General features: G+C 40.0%; 1 protein-coding gene across 2 annotated transcripts in view; it reads right to left on the bottom strand.

The window, feature by feature from the left end:
- PLPPR5 (phospholipid phosphatase related 5) overlaps positions 1 to 18,223 on the bottom strand; it is a gene marked incomplete at both ends in the record, with an annotated part of 127,197 nt that overhangs the window by 86,869 nt on the left and 22,105 nt on the right. The window lies entirely within an intron of this gene.

Below are 18,223 nucleotides of genomic sequence, written 5' to 3'. Positions count from 1 at the left end.
CGCACGGCGCAACGAAGATCCCACATGCCGCAACGAAGGCCCGGTGCAACAAATAAAAAATAACTAAGTAAATATTTTTTTTTTAAAAAAGAATGCTTTTATTTAAAAAAAAGAAAAGAATCTTGAAAGGATCTGATATAAATATACTAATATAAAATTATATTAATACTTTTATAACAAGAAAATATAATCAAAATAGTATCATTATTCTATTCTGGGACATCATTAAGAATTGTAATCACTAATATATTCTTTATACTTTAGTATACATATGTCATTTTAATCGTCATAAAAACTACATGAAACAGAGAATATTATCATACCTCTTTGACAAGGGAAAAAAAACAAGACTTGGAACTCAAATGAATTGTCAAAGGCCACAGAGCTAGTGAGGAGAAAAATTAGGTTCTGATACAGATTCTTTACTCAACTATGTGATTTATGAAAGGACCTGGCTACCTTCCACTGGTGTTTGTACCATTTCATTAGTTTTTATACATGGTCTTTAAAATCACCCATCAGGGTATTAGAACAAGTGTCATGTGTCATAATACCATTTTACAGATGAGGAAATGAAAGCTTGAGGAGGTTAAATAATTTGCTCCCCATAAGACCAGTCAGAAGCCAAGCAGAAATTTCTGACTCAGCCCTAGATCTTCTGACTCTATTTAACACCACAACCACACTAGAAATAAGATTATGAGAAAAGAAACCAGAGCCAATAGCATGTCTCCTAATTTGTCATTGTTTAGGTTAGTTTTTAGGTCATCTTATCAAGGTTAAATAACGCACTATATAGGGAGTCCCTGACATCCACTGGAGAAGTGATTTTGGGGTCTTTGTGAAAAGATATACCTACGATTACCAGATATTCAAAATTATGAGTGGGAGGTAGAGAAGGAGATCACAGGAGACTAATTTTATCCCAATATGTGCAACAGATTATGAGGCATCTCTTAATTTTTATCCTTCCTTCTCCCTCCTTTTCCTCTACTATATTTCTTCTTCCCAGTATGTGAGGGTTCAAAGTTTAACCAGAAGATGTTGAGCTGAATTACTTTAAAGGAATCTAGTCTTGCCTATCTGGTAAGGTAGAATTGAATTAGGAAAGGCTAGAGTCTATAGCTTTCCAAATCCTCCTGAAATTTTTAACTTTGGCAAAGTCGAGCAGGTCAGCATAAACAGGCACAACAGGTATTTTTTTATGGGTTCATCAGCTGCCACCAGGGTCCTAGGAGAAACTGACAAATAGACAAGCTGTGTGCCTGACACCTTCTTATCTCCCATTCTGAATCACTCTTTCCTTCCTCACCCTACCTTCCTCTCTGCTGCTCCTTGAAAGAAGTTACTTTCTGAGTTCTCAGTCCCAACTTCGTCCAGGTCTGTTTTACCCCAGAATGTTCCAAATTCTAACATTCTATCATCCACTCCACATCATGAGCTGACTGATGCCCCCCGATTCTGCCCTCTGAGCCTTCTCTTCCCCACAGCAGGTATCATAGGGTCTCCACTCCCGGGTTGGCTCCACCCCACAGTACACTGAACCCACAGCTCAGTCTGTTAACACACTAAATCCCCTAGACTGTAGTAGATACCCAAGAATTCTTACTGAATGCATGAAGGAGTCCCATCCTCAATAGATCGGAAGATCTTAGTCTGCCGCTGACCTTTTACCTGACACCTAATAACCACCTTTTTCTGCCTTGTTCTTGTGAGGAAGGCTCTACCCTCTACCCTAGTTCCTCTAAGCAGATCCTGTATGTTTACTCTCTGACTTGGTTACCCATTTACTTACCAGACTAAAAGCTGCTTTGTCCGGGATACTCTTCCCAGTTTTCCTAATGCTAACCTCTCGCTTGTCTGTATCCCTGCAAATTGCATGTTTCTGAGCTTCCTGTTTGTGTCTTGAGCACATCTGTCAACACACTGTCTCAGTCAATATTATTTGGCTGCTACTAAAAGAATCCCACTCAAACTGGATTAAGAAGAATAGGGAATTTATTCTAAGGTTCGTGGGTTATCTCAGAACCTAGTGTGAAAGGGCACAGGATTAGGTTGAGGGATGGAAATTTCTCAGGAGTCCAGGCAACGACTCTCTCAGTCTCATTCTTCTTCTCTGGAGTCATGCTGTCTCTCATCTCAGCTTGTCTCTGAATGCCTGACTCATTCTTGTCTTTCTGCAGCCGCTTCTACTGCTTCCTAGTGTACACAAGGGCTCCAGCAGTCTCCAAGAGCCCTGCTTCAACATGTCAGCTCAGTTCAAGGAAAATTCGACAAATTAGATTTACTGAACCCCCATTCAAAATTCCCAGAAGGTTCAGCTTGAGACAGGTGTCTCTTTGGTCCAATTAACCAAGGTTAAGAAGGTGTGATATGGTGTATGAAAACTGCCTGGTGGGTAGAAAGGTTAGTTCTCAAAAAAAGAGAGTTGCCGTGATGTCTACTTCAAACTCCCATCCATTATATCTTGCTGGACCTCCTCCGTGCTAGTTCTTGCCCTTCGACTAGCACTTTCTACCATGTTCTCTGGATACTGGCTTCTGTCTGCCTACCTGGACTTCATCTCATCAAATTCATGTGCCTAGGCCCTAGTGTCTGCTTTCCTTCAGTGGGTATGTCTGCTTCCCTAGTTCTCCCTCCCTCACTGTGACATCTGTGGAACGCCTCATCCAAATCGTATTCTTTCTTAACTTCCCTCATCCCAACTTCCTAAGTCAAAACTCCCATTGCTACACCTCTCAGATAAATTCAAGTAATGAAAATAACACAATTCTTATTACGATGAATACATAGATGCCTCTGAGTTAAGGACACTGCACTGATGTTTAAGGAAGGGTTTATAATCTAGTTGGGCAGACACAAGGTGAGATAATTAATAATGGTGCAAGGCTGTAAATGCTGAGTTTTGACTGGTTTGGACAATAAGTGCCAGGAGAACATTTAGGAAGTGTCACTGAGTCACTGAGGCCATCTATGGTGGCCATGAAATGTGCCACTAGGATCTCCTGCTCTGGGCAGGCTTTTGGTCTGATGTTCCCAGTTGACACTCCTCTGGATCAAATACTGAGTCCCCGCTGAGGCCACACTTCCTGCAGGCTCCTCCTGGCAATGGCTAGGCATGGTGGGGGGATTCAGGTGAGTCTATTCCTCTAAGATGAGGGATAAAGACTCCCCATGATTCTGGCCTTTCTTGGAGCTGTGCTGTACTCTGAGGTGCTTCCTACCCAATCCTCCTTCCTTCCACCTCTCCTTCACAGGGGTCAGCCCTCCATCATAGTCTGAAGGTTCTCCTTGCCTTCTCTGGTTTACCACCCTGCAACTTTTAGCTTTTACAAGTGTTTCCCTTGATAAACATATGGTATATATCTAATCACATTTGGTACCTGCTTCTAGAGGAACCCAAATTAACATGGCATCAAAGAAAGATGGGGGGTGATTCTTACTACGCTTCAAGGAAGGATAGTTCTTAAACAGATGTAGAGGATTTGGATGGAAGCCCTATGGGGAAGACAGTATTAGGAGAGGAAAGGAGATAGCCTTTCTCCTTGTAGCTCTCAACTTGACCTGAACATAAGGCTAAAGTGGACTGAGTTTGCCTTGGAGGTAGACGCTCTGGTCAGTGAACTGCAGACCTAAATTCTATGTTCCCTGATTTTATCAGGTTCTTTTTCTCTTGACTTGTCAGAAGCCCTCCCTAGAGGATTTCATTCCTCCTAAGGCTTTACCAACCCCTGCTACTGTAACAAGTCCTAAATATTTCTCTCTCCCCTGAGCTCCAGATGCAGGTCTCCAACCACCTATCAAATAGCAACATCTCAACATGCTCAGACCTACATACTGAAGCCTCAAAGCCTTCCCATCCAAAGTGAAATTCCAGTCTCCCACCCTAAACCTCCTGTCCAACTTGGACACACAGGCTAAAACTCTCACACCCTTACACACCATGCTGAAACCTTCATTTCCCTCCTCTGCCTCTCTCTATCAACTGCTAACTTCTATTGCTCTTATATTTTAATATTCTTGTATTGCTCTTATATTCTCAGAACTCACCTCTGTGCTTGCATTTTTCCCTGCTCAAATTGTGTGCAATCCAAATTTCCTGTTTACAATTTCCAGTGTGTCTTCATAGCCAATGGAGTAACAGGAATTGTTGTAAGAGACTGTTTACAGGTGAACCTAAATCCATCTTTTTCAGCTTCCCTTACAAGCCTCCAGACACGCTATGCTCTAGTCACAGCTAAACATTTTCATTCCCCAACATACCAGGCATTCCCATACATTCTGGCTTGTATACTTGGTCCACACTTATGATAGGCAATGGTAGGCAGTTCTGTTCTTAAGACATGATTTACATACTGCGTACTCTAATGCAACTCTATTCCTGGTACAACCCATCCCTCCCTCCCTGTGTTCCAAAAGCACTTTGTATATTTATTATGGTACTTTACGCATGCTTTTACAAGTATCAGTAACATCTGTCTCCTCCACTTAATTGAGAGCTTCTCTGAGACAGGGATTGTATAATGTTATCTTTATATTTCCATATTAAAACACAGTGATCGGCCATAAATATGAATGGCCGCATGAATGAATGAAATCGAGCTCAATCTGCCCTTAATAGATAAGGACACCAACCCAGAGAGAAATAAAGAAGTCAAACATGGTTGTTACTGGCACAACCAGAATCTGAATCCAAATTTAGAGCTATTTTGACCACAGTCTTCACCTAGGAATGTGTAAGCTTTTCCTCTAATTTTCCCAGGTTAAGCCAGGTCAGCCCCCTGATCCCTACTGTCGGTCCTCAATGCTCATGTTACATCCTGGAGTCCCACCATACTCCTAGCATTTCTACGGTTTTAAGGGAAAGGTGCTGGGGCACAAAGCACTTTTATAACTCCTGGAATCTCCAGATATAAGAGAACTGAGTATAGAAAAAGATTTTCCTGATCCTTTTGACACACACACCAGTCTTCCCACAAAGACCAAAAAAGCTTCACACCACCCTTTCTAACTCTGCCATTATTATTTTGAGGTTCTCTTTCCAGTAAAATTTCTTCATATTTCTACTGCAGGCATTAGGTTCTGACGTGTAACTGAGGACCTGGTGCTTTAGGCATTTCTCACCATTGTCAAGAAGGAGTTCTTAATCTGGAGTCACTGGCTGCCATTTTCAGTAGATTCCCAAAGCAGCCCTTTGGGAAAGAGCATAATTGGTTGCTTTCTGTCCTGAGAGTGGGAGACAGGGAAACATGACAGGACAAGGGCATGGAAGCCATAGATAGAGATGCTAAAAGCTTCATAGTTTTCCTTGATAAAATTCCCTTTCTCTATGAACTTATAAATGAAAGCCGTTTCCAGAGAGAGTTGAGATGATGAACAGTGTTAACTGTGACCCACCAAGAGGAAGCATGGCCCCTCCTCCTGCCTGCCACAGGCTGCAGCGGGCTACAGAGAATGAGAAAGGAGTAGAACATCGGGAAGGACACCTGTGGCTCTGGCGGGGAGAATCAACCCGCTTCCCATGGACCATCAGTTCCTTGGGGGTATTCCTCCCCCACCTCAGCAAAAGCTCCCCATTCACTGGGAAATAAAAGAAAAAAAAAAAAAAAGACTCTACTGGTAGAGGGGGTGTAGACTGGCACAGTAAGAACACAGCAGTCAACCCTCACTTCATTCCTTGCATCTGCCTTCCAGCTCCCCTCATCTGGGCTCACTAACCTCATCCCACCATCACGCCTCCCCTGCTAAGAGAGGGGAAGGCCCCTGTTCCCCCAGCTCCATTGGAAGCCCTCAAGCAACCTCCCTGGAAGGTTGCTGTCATTCGTGGTCCATGACAATATATCTGGAATATGGTAAGATGCCCACCAAGGGCTCAGGAGCTGATACTGAAGGGCTGTCACTGCTCCACAGAGCTGTGTCTGAGCAACTGTGCTGTTCCTTGAGTCACAGTCCCCTCCCCACTGCACCCTGACAGTCTACCTCCTTGGAGGAAACAGTTGTGCTCCTGAACCTCACCCAGCCTGTAAATGGAAGCCCTACAGTCCACTGACCAACCAAAATGAAGTACTATATGCTCCCTATGATACACCACCCTCTGAGTCACTCCATCATGCTTTACTGAACTCAGTGTTGACATTATGAAGCTGCTTGAACCCTACCTTGCTTATCGAGCTGGGCCTATACAGTCCCCTTTCCTAAATGACCCATCAATGCCTCCATCTCATCTTTGAACACAGATCTGGTATCCAGTTCTGGTTCTTATCTTTTACTATGTTCGCCAGTGAGTAAAAAGCTCCACGTGGCTGATGAAAGCAACCTACAAAAATACAGGTATGAATCATAACTCACTAAGTATAAATTTCCCTGTTATGAGCACATAATGTTGCTCTCACACCTCAGCTTCCAGGGGCTGACCCTCTGTTATCCCTACTTCTTCATGACAAAATACAGAAGTAAGTTTTTTCCAGGATGATAACATCATAGTAGACTTTCATCAAATGTCAAATTCCAAATAGCTTTAGTTTTCACTTATAAAAACCCAATTAGAAATTCCTCTCCCCTTCAGCTGGTGGTCACTCAAACATATCCATGCTTCATTGGTTTGAAATAGCACAGGAAAAATATTTCAGATGGTACTGCAGCAGCAGAAATCATGCAATCAGTGTGGTGGTACTGGACATGTGTCTCACACATTTCAAATATATGTCAAATAATAATAACAACTTTAAATCATAAAAGTTTAGTAATGGCACACAGTTAAGTTTTAAAATGTAGGAGGGTACTGGGTTTATATGTAAGTTCCTATCAACCACATTTTTCATTCTTGGTTATTATACAGACATATATAGAGACAGAGCTCATTTCCCATCTAGCCAAGGAAAGTTCTAAGCTATACTAAGAGGTAAAAAGCTACACTGGGTACTATCTCATTAATTTTGTGTCATGATACAGAGAAACAGGTTTCTTCTGTGTTTATATGGATTTCACTCTCTCTAAGTAAGGCAGTTGTTAACTTCTTGGAACAGTTTCTGAGTGAAATTGAGGTTAGGAGAGAGGAGAATTAATTGAACTAAAATAGTAATATAGTTAGTGAAGAAGTAGTTGCACAATCCCTCCCAGCAATTCAGAAACTATGGCTATGTCTTGCTAGAACCTGTTTATGTTTCATAATTTGACCACCAAAAACTTGTATTCTCACTTTCATACTATAAAGTAGCTGTGGGAAGTGGCTACCTAGCTTGGACCAACATTCCCTGCTCACCCACCTCTAGGTGATTTACACCAAAGGACGAATTACCTATGGTAGTTTCAGACCAAAAAGGCAAAAAATCAGATGACTTCTCCATGTTCTCTCCCTGCATCTGTTAACTGGACGCAGAGAGATTTCTGGGTCCCTCAGCTGTTGGTGCCACAAGACGGAAGGAGTCAAGGTCCCTGAATCAGCAGCCCTGCGCTGGACTGTTACGTGAGTGAAAAACTCTAGTGTATGAAGCCAGTGAAATGTGGCGGTTTATTTGTTAGAGCAGCTAGAACTTGCTAATTTACCTGTTTTTCATAAAAAGGGAATAAGTCTCAGGCTCAGAGTATTCAGCAGAAAATAACTGGCTATAATAAAAAAACATTGGTTTTCACTATATTTAATTTATGGTTACCCTCTATTTATCAAGTGATACCAGTGTTCCATTTACAGTAATAATACAAGTTTTCTTTTATAATAACTTGTTAGCAAAGTAGATTGATTTAAAGAAAAAATAAATGATAGTTGAGGGGATATGCAGTCATGATAGAAATCATGAAGGTAATTTACCCTGAGAGGTAAATTTGGGAAACACTTAACATATAATAAAAGCTAACTTAAAGCTTCTGCACAGCAAAAGAAACAGTCAACAAAATGAAAATGCAACCTATGGAATGGGAGAAAATATATGCAAATCATGCATCTGATAAGGGGTTAATATTCAAAACATATAAAGAACTCACACATCTCAACAGCAAAAAAGTCAACCCAATTAAAAAGTAGGCAAAGGAACTGAATAGACAGTTTTCCAAAGAAGATTTACAAATGCCAACAGGTACATGAAAAGATGCTCCATATCACTAATTATCAGGGAATGTAAAGCAAAACCACAATGAGATATCACTTCACACTTGTGAGAATGGCTATCATCAAAAATACGAGATAGCAAGTGTATGAGAGGGTGTGGAGAAAAGGGAACCCTTGTGCACTGTTGGTGGGAATGCAAAGTGGCACAACTACTATGGAAAACAGTATGGAGGTTTCTCAAAAAATAGAACTACCATATAATCAGCAATGCCACTTCTGAGGGGTATTTATCCAAAGGAACTGAAATCAGGATATAGAAGTTTCCTGCACTCCTATGTTCAGTGTGGCATTATTCACAATATCTAAGACATGGAAACAACCTTAGTGTCCAGTTATAGATGAACTGATAAAGAAGGTGTGTTTTGTGTGTGTGTGTGTGTGTGTGTGTGTGTGTGTGTGTGTGTGTGTATACAGAATGGAGTTCAACCATGAGAAAGAAGGAAATCCTAGTTTGTGACAACTTTAATGAACCCCGAGTACATTATGCTAAGTGAAATAAATCAGACAGAGAAAGACAAATACTGCATGGTATCACTTATATATGAAATCTAAAGAAAAGAAAAAAAGAAAGTCAAACTCATAGAAACAGAGAGTAGAATGGTGGTTTGGTTACCAGGGGCTGGGAGGTTGGGGAAATGGAGAGATACTGGTCAAAGGGCACAAACTTCCAGTTATAAGATTAACATCTTCTGGGGGTCTAACGTACAGCATGGTGACTATCGTTAAAAATACTGTATTATATACTTGAAGGGTGCTGAAAGAGTAGATCTTAAATATTCTCACCACACACACAAAAATGTGTAATCATGGGATGGGTTGGAGGTGTCAGCTAGGGCTATAGTGGTGATCATTTTGCAATATAAAATGTATCAAACCAACACGCTGTACACCTTAAACTTACACAATGTTCTATTTCAATTATATCTCAATGAAGGTGGGGGAAAAAAGATTTCAAAAACCCATAGCATGTACGACGTTTTAGGGACTATTCTCAGTGTTTTGCAAATATTTACCAATTTAATATTTAAAACAACCCTATGAGGTAGGTACTGTTATTGAAATCCAGTTACAGATGAAGACGATGAAGCACAGAGAAAGTGTCTAGGATTGGATATAGAGTGAGGAACCAACCTCTCAACCCAAGACAGCCCACCTCCCGAGCCCACGCTCTTAATCTTTACATGTTAAGAGCAGTGGTTAAGATGTGGGTGTGTGACAACAAGGAGGCCCTAATACCTTAGGGAGAGGACAGATTTAGTGCCACAGTGGGTCAAAGGTAGCTTAGATAGAAGGCTAGGAGGCCAAGAACTAGATTTGCTCCTGTGAAATAAGGTTTGTAGTCTTTAAAAAGAGACTCCTGTTAAAATGCAGATAGCAGGGGATAAGAGACACATGAAAGCTGTCAAACCACCCAATGGATGCGACAATCTTATTAAATCATTTTTAATTGGGAAACCAGAGGAAAGGGATATGTTTTTTTTTTTTGAGAGTGCTCGATGGGCGGTGATTCCCAGATACGGTCCCCACACAAGCAGCATCAGCAGCATCTGGGAACTTGATGGAAATGCAACTCGGGCCTCACCCCAGTCCTACTGACTCGGCAACTCTGGGCACGGGTTCCAGCCGTTAGTGTTTTAATAAGCCCTCAAGCTCTCTACAGGCTATTTCAAGGAGTCTAAAACTTCTGATTACCACATGTTTTAAATTTGTCAGGGACATTTTATAAAAGGGGTTTCTAGATATTTATTTGAACAAATAATTATTAGGTACTTGTACTGTGCAAAGAGCTATTCTAGGCATTGTAGTGAAGGGTGGGATTGTAAAAGAGGTTAAATGAAGCCTAAAATAAAAAGAAATCCAATGCTCTCACTTTCCAGATGTTTTACATGAGACTTGGAGAGATGAAGTACCCTGACAGGTCACCTAATGCTCAGCACCCCAGCAGGTCATGCTCATTCTCTGGCTCAGAGTCTACTCACCGCACTTCTCACTATGGCTGAAATGCAGGAGGACATCGGAGAAACATCCAACTTCCCTGCCACTACGGTCACATACACAAGTAATAGTAGTGAATGAACAAAGAAGGGGTGAGATAAGGAGTAAGTGCTGACTGAGGACTTGAGTATGCGAGTGAGCAAACACCCTTGCAGAAAGGGATCCAGTCTAAGCAGTGTGGTCAGTATTAACTCTCTAGGGCCTGAGGACCAGAGAGCAGAGGATGGAGAAATACTACCTGGAATATTCGCTCCAAGCCCGGGGAAAGGCATGCCTGTGTCTCCAAGGCAGTACAGTGAATATGGGCTCGAGAACCTGACTGCCTGGAATTGAGTCCTGCCTTTACCTCTTCTTAGCTGAATGACCTTAGATGAGTCACATAACTTCTCCTTGCCTCAGTGACTTCATCTATTAAAAACAGATAGAAATAATGCATCGTGGGCTGTGGTAAAGATCAAATGAGTTAACTGTTACAAAATTCTCAGAACAGGAGCTAGCACAGAGTAAGCTCTCTGCACATTTTAGCTATCATTAGATGACCTTGAAGAATCTGTCCAGCTCAGATCTGTGATGGGTTAGTGTTTGTGGTAAGGGAATCTGGGATGCCTGGAATAGCATAATAAAGTGGTTTGATAGGTTGCAATAGTATGAAAGTCCTGCCATTAATCTTGGGGTGCATACGTGTGTTGTGTTGGGGGGTTGGGAGAGCAGCATGAGGATGCAGTAAAAGGAAACACGGTCTGCCTGACAAGGCACAGATTTACATGCTATGCTCATTCTTGTTTGTTTTTTTTTAATGACTAGACGCTTGTGAAAACCATTAAAAAAAACTTCTTTCCTATTTAAAATAATAGCTGCTAATTAAACTTTACATGATATCCATACTTTGCCCAACCATTCATATAAATGTAGTGAACATAAGCTATGAGAAAAATGAATTATAAGAGCACTGTAATATAAATTCATTTTGCATGCTTGTAGTGTTTTTTTAAAAATTTTAACATATAGGGTCAAATTCTGCATGTTCACAAATCTGTAGGCCATTACGGTTGTAGCGTACCTGTCATTCCTCAAAAGAGCTAGCTTATAATTAATAAAAACGAGTATACAGGTTATTAGCTTGCTTTCAAGCTCTTCTAAAATACATGTTTGAATTAATTTCCCCTGTTCTTATCAACAATAAAAAAGCAACGTGAGAAAATTTATTCTTTGGGACCTGGAGATAACAGAGTTTTTAGAAATGAGCCTTTGAAGCACAAGCAGTAATTAAATGTCCCTATGTCAGTGCTTCTAAAAACTAAGTTCAACAGGATGTAAAGTAATTTTTTTTTGTTTTCTTGTTTGTTTGGGGTTTTTTTTAGGGAGGTTGGGAGGAGACTCCTAGATCAAAAAAAAATCAGCTGAAAGCTGCAAACTCTAACCTCTCCTGGAGACTCACAGTGCACATTAGCACATCAAGATTCATAATTTCCAGCTACCCTATGATGGTATTATTCTACTGTCTCCATTTTATGGATGAGGACACTAAGGTGCAGAGAGGTTATGTGACTTATCTAAGGTCATTCAGGTAATAAGTCAGGAAGTCAGGACTCACTCAGCTCCATGCAGTCCAGTTCTGGAGTTCAACTTGACACTGTAAAGTTGTATTATCTTGCTTTATTTTAGGAAGAAAAGTCTGGTAGCTAAAGCTTTCTTGCCTGAACTTTCTGCATTTAAAAGTGCAATTTCCTCCCAATTAGCTTTCCTACATAACCCAAAGCATGACAATCTGTTAAAGAAAACTGTTAACTTTCCGAAATTGATGTGATCTTAGCAATTTATCTTCTAGGGACAATCCTGGTAGAGTTGTATCCCAGAAACACTAGGCAGAGTAAGTAAAAGCAAAGTCGTTTTTTTTTTTTAAGAAGAGAAAAATTCACATTTAGGAAGGATGAGCTAGTATAGCTATTTATGATAATTGGATAAAAGAACTAGGGCTCTTTAGAAAAAGTAAAGCTGAGAAATGCTAACTTTATAAAGCAATGATGAACTCATTCACCACTTCCCTAGTTATTAGGAAGAGGAGAGAAGAATGTCTAAAACAAAAGAGACCAAGTAATAAGTCACACGAGAGAGAAAAATATTACTCTGAAAAATGACACAGGTGGGAAATAAAGAGGTTTTTAAGTAGTGTTTTGAGATGTATCTGTGTAGCAGAAAAGCACCCAGGGAAGGATAGTGGGATTTACCTGACCTTTTCAATCGATGGTTAAGAAAGAATGACATTTCTTCTCTATAGTACAGATGAGTTATATGTTCCCTTACTGGACTTCCTTGGAATGCCTGCTGGCAACTGAATCTGGGGAGAATAATCTCAGGACCTGAGCCAATGTAGTAACTCTTCATTACTGTCTTTAGTGGACAGTAATTTTTTTTTTTGCTAGTTCGAAGAATCTACACTGCTGTTTGGTTAAGATTTCTCCTGGACCAAAATACAAGTTTCTGTTGTACAACAGGACTGAATGATTAGTGGTCACCTTCAAGTGCCTTACCCGCATTAAGGGAATATGCATTCAACAGACTAAACTCTGATACTCTGAGTAACACTCTCCTTTCATGAAAATAGGCTTTTGAGGTGACAGCTCTGCCTGGGAAAGCAGAAATAGTATTCTCTGCAATTTCAAATTCATCATACAGATCTTTCCCTTGAGGGCATCTTCTTCTGGTTTTCTTGGCTTTCATTTCTCTCATCTTTAAATAGACTGCCAGGACAAATGTCTTTTAAGGCCATTCATTTTTACTGAAAAAAAAAAAAAAAAGACTAGACGTTTGAAGGACTTTATTTTTAAAATACTTTCTCAGGAAAAATAAATGTTGATTACGCAGGAAATGCTTCTACTTTACCAAGTCATTAAAAATGCTGATGAGAATGTACAAAGACTAGCATGATTGAAACCCAAAAATAAATGAATGAGATGAATCTTGGAACATAAGCTCATTTTGCAGTCTGGGCTCACTTGTATTTGGTATACGTGTAACTTTCCAGCTCACTGCTTCCAGCTTATTAGGAAAAGGTACAACTAGAACTTAAATGTGAAACCCTAACAGTTCTGATTCCACTGAATTTATTAAGCAAGCCAATGTAAGGTTTTCCAATATATAACAGGAAATGCATTTTAGAAAACTGATTATTTATCCCAAATGCCCTTAATTTAAGCTTATGACACATACATATTTATTATATAAATTCATAAATACACCCTCTTTTCTGTCATCTTAAAAAGCGATATATAGCACTTACCATGGACCAGGTGCTGTTCTAAACACTTTATGTATATCAATTTGACATGGTCCTCACAACTACACTACCTTACCCTAGGTATTATTATCCCTTTTTACAGATAAGGAAACTGTGGCACAAAAAGGTTTAGTAATTTTCCTAAGGTCTCATAGCCAATGGCAGACCTGAGATTCAAATCTAGGCAGTGTAACTCCAATTTTAATATTATATTCATCATTAAAGATTTTTGCAGGAATGTAGTCAAAGCGCTTTATAAAATCCATATTAACCTACTTTATCACTCAATGTCAAACTTGACACTGTAATATTTTTTATTATTTGGCTTGACTTTAGGAAGAAAGTCTAGCAAAGTTTTTCACCTGAACTTCAGCACTTATGAATATTATTTCCCTCAATTAGCTTTTCTGAATAAAGTACAAATACTGGAATCTGTTTTTTTAAAAAAAGCTAGATGAGGCTTATAGATAAGATGTTCTAATGAACAGTTAAGTGCATTCAAACGAAGAGTACAGTCTGTATGGGTAGGCAGAGTGCAGTGGGGCTGGGAATATTAATTTCTGCAATGTCTTCCCAGCCTCCTGCATCTTATTTTTAGAATCAGCCTGTTACCCCAAAATGTCATTTGAAGTACTGGTGATGGCGCAGTTTGGTGGGATGTTCAGATAATATTAGCAGGAAGTTTATTTTAAAAACTTTGAATAAAAATTATATATTCATATTATTTCTCAAAAGAATAATGACTATATATCTATTTGCAGGAGTTTAATAGAACAGTAGAAGCCTATAGGACTGATGTGAAAATGTTTCTATTCATTCAAGTTATTAAGGGAAAAAAAGTCTGACTTTGAAGTCCACTATCTCTTCCATACACAGCTTACTCAGTTTCTGTGCTATTTTCCTACCACGATTCCCCACTGAGATTCAGATTAACTTTGACATATATTTGAACATACATGCAAATAGGCTGCCCTTAGATAAGAATCCCTGACTTTTACACTTGGGAGGAATTCGATCTTATCCAGACCCTTTACCCTTCAGAAAACTTGTTCAAATATCCAAACCAGGCATAATCTTAGATTCTGCCTCTCTCCTGAGTCCTACTGCAGGCTGTCAAAATATTTAGAGTCATTACATCTCAGCACTTAACAAGAGGGTTTCTGAAAACATAAAATGCCAGCCCGAAGCCCTCTGGCACCAAGGTCCAGAATTCTGAGCAGCAATATCCAATGAAGGGTTTAGAAGCAGTTTTCCTCTGTTCTGTCCTTTGTTTCATTCAGAAATAAAACGAGTCTTTCTGATCCCTTTTATTGCACGGAATATTTTCAGGTTAATAGTGCTGGCTCCATCTCCTGTTGACCCAGAGGGTACTGGCTCCCTAGGGTCTCCTCACTGGGACCATCTGTGTGGCAGACTGGTGACAACACTTCAGAAGGTTGAACGAGCCCCCATTTACAGAGTACAGTACTAACTACTGTGCAAGGAACACAAGAACTGCTCCAAATTCTCTGGCTTCCACCACTGATTTACCCACAGAGGATCCTGGGAGGTGTTGGGCTTGAACACACCCTGGGTGGAAAGAACAAGAGTCCTCTCGTGGGTATGAGAAGAGGATTCTCGTTCAGCAGCCTCTCCTTCCAACTCCTCTTGATGCTGCAGGACATTTCAAAATCATAATGTTTTGACCTATTGTTGATTACATTTCATAGTTGGCAGGTATTTTGAGAATTCTGCAATTCAGTGCCAAAAGGTAAATTTGTTAACAGAGAGTTGATATCCTATGAGTATTTGAATCCTATGAATATAGCACTCAAATACTCAGAAAAACATTCCCTCAAAAAGCAACAGGAAATAATTCTACTTAATGAGCAATTCTGAGCACAGTGTTCTGGCCAGCAGTTTTAGATAGCTATTAAAATCTCAATCAAGTTTTCTTTCGAAGTCTTAATTCTAATCTCTCCATATGAACTTAAGCAAAACAGTGTTGAAATGAACCTGCTATGTGCAGTACTGATCATTTTAAAGGTTTATTTAAGATCAGTATTTATAATTCATTACAGCATTAGAATATTCAAGTGAATTACAATTCTTCATATCTTGAAATAAAACTAAAACCTTATTTAATAAACATTGATTGAACCCAAACTTATATGAAGCAGATACTGTTGCTTGCCTCACTAGTGGTAATTATCCCTCTTCCTCACAGAGCCTTGATTTTGCTCTGCTCAACCTTCCCTAATGGCCACGATCTTCAAGGGAATCAGGGCCACCTCAACCTCAGGGGATGAATGATTTGTCAAGTCCTGACGGCCTCATCTGTGACTAGTTTAGGCTGGGCATGTAATGAAATTCTGCCCAAGGAGGGATGAGGTGACTTCTGCTGGGAATGGGTGCTTCTGTAACAGGGATTCTTGCTTAGAGACTCACAGAAGAAATATTCTTCTTCTAGACATCATCACATTTGCATGTGATTTCTAGAACAAGGCTGGCCACTGGGCAATTGTGAGCGGAGGTAGCAAGATTAGAGTAGACGCATAGTGTATCAGAATGGAAAGAGAAGAGAAACCTGGATCTTCTTTTTTTTTAAATAATTCAATGATTTTTTTAAAACCACTTATCTACAAATATTAATGTACGCCTCATAAATAAGCATTACCAAAACTATTTCATCCATGCAGTATGAACAATATACAATGAGAAACAGATTGATTATATTCAGGAATGCAGTGAAAATAGTCTAGTAACACAATTTACTAAATTGAAATATTAAAACATACAATCATTTCCAAGGATGTTGAAAAAGCATTTAATAAAAGGGGCAACCTGGATTTTTAATCCACTGTTCAGATACTAAATTAGTCATTTTTGAGCCATCCTAACTTGGCACCCTCTGTTATGTGATACAATAAATTTTCCTTATTGTTAAATGGTTAAGTCAGAGTTTTCTGTTATTTACAAATAAAAGTAATCTAATCAATACAAAAAATAAGGCCTTGAACTTGTAAGTTACTATGAAGGATTTAAAATATACAAATAACTACATTTAAAAACAAACAACTACAATACCATGTTGGCAAATGTAGGGGCTGAAAATAGGAAGGGAATACATTAAATTGGTGATGGTAGGGTGGAGAGTGAGAAAGTAAATCTCATGAAAGTTAGTTTTTTGGTTTTTTTTAATATGGCACATGGCTTAAAAGGATAGGGCTATGTTTACCACAAGCAAAATTAAATAGAGTGCAGCCTGAGGCATAAGACAGAGAGAAGGAACAGGAAAAAGAGCTTTATAGGTAGGGTGACCATATAATCTATCATTCAAATTACTACACTTTTGAGTGTGAAATGGGAGCTGAGTAATACTATTATCGAGACAATAGGAATAAACCGGGACTGATCCAGAAAAACCAAGACATGTGGTTACCACAGTTACAGGGCAAAAGGAGAATATAAATAAAGTCTCAGAGGAGGGAAAGTATAGGATACCCTTGAGAAACAGTAAGTGGGCCAATCTGGCTGGAATGCAGACTAGATATGGGGGCCTAATGGGAGATTATCTTAGGACCATGATGTAAATGCCTTGAGATCTAAGTGAGAAGCTGGTACTTAATTTTGTTCACAGTCGGAAGCTATAACATTTCTGGGCAGGGGAGTAGTGTGATCAGACCTGTGCTTCAGGAAAAATCAATCTGGAAGCAGAAGAGACTACAGAGAGGGGTGAAAAGCCAGGTTAAGTTAGCTGTTGCAGTAATCCTTCCAGGTAATGAGCCAGGCTTAGAGCAGTGGGGAAGCAAAGGGGCACATGCAAATCATGAGGAGAGGAGAGCAGAGGAAAGAAAAGCTTAAGGGTACCTTTTGAGATCACCTACGACTGGGGAGTGGGAAACAAAGAGACGAGCAACAAAGGACACAGAGCAGGAGTGTCAGTGAGATGGAAGAAAATGATCACGTCAAGGAAACCAGGAGGAGATAATGTCAGGGGGGTGGGGGTGGGGGGTCCTTGATCAGCTGTGTCCGGTGTTGCAAAGCAGTGGAGGAATTTAACGTCCAAACAAGAAGGTTGGTGGTGGTGACCTCCAAGAAAGGGTTTGGTGGTGATGAAAGCAGAAAACTTTTTCACATTGCCTTTGCCTTTCACAAAACCTTGTTAGCTGAATCAACACAGCAATTCCCCAAACAGTCTAATCGTAAATGACCTGACAATGGGTTCAATTTAAATAATGAAATCAATTTGGTGAGGAGTTGAAGGTGGGACTCTGAAATGGATGACAGTGTTTCATCCTAGTTCATTCTTAGCTCTGTACCTCCCCTCCCCCACCCTCTTCACAAAACCAGGGTCACTTGAGTATATTTCTTTCCCCTTTGTCCCCAAAGTTTAAGCTGAGCTCTCCCTGATCTCTGAAAACTCAGAGTTTAGGCAGGAGAGAACTACACAACTATAGCACAGGCTCTGTGATTCAATATCAAGTCTCTACTGCTAATTCAGGTTGAACACTCCTGCCTATATTTGATAACGAGATTTATGCCTTGTTCCTGAAATGTAATTTCTACTTTGTGCCTGTTTTTTGCTGGATGAGCCCAGTTCCTGAGTCTCTGCCTTGGTCACCTATTTAGCACCCCAGTGCCGCTATGGATGAGACTTTCAGTCCCCCTCTGTCTTCCAAGTAGTGGAGTTCTTCTGCTTAACCCTACATGGTGGCTAAAGCCCTATTCTCTAACTTAGCAACAGGTTTTCCCCACACCCCCCAGCTCCTAGATTCCTGGGAGATGTGTTCTGCCCAATACCAGCACACGCCACTACTCCCCATAGGCCTCCCTGATGCAGACTTTCCTATAATTCCTATCTTCTG

This window comes from Grampus griseus (genome assembly GCF_964374135.1).
Source record: "Grampus griseus genome assembly, chromosome: 1".
NCBI classification, from domain to species: domain Eukaryota; kingdom Metazoa; phylum Chordata; class Mammalia; order Artiodactyla; family Delphinidae; genus Grampus; species Grampus griseus.
The sequence above is the reverse complement of the archived record's forward strand: the minus strand, read 5'-3'. Positions and strand labels throughout refer to the sequence as shown.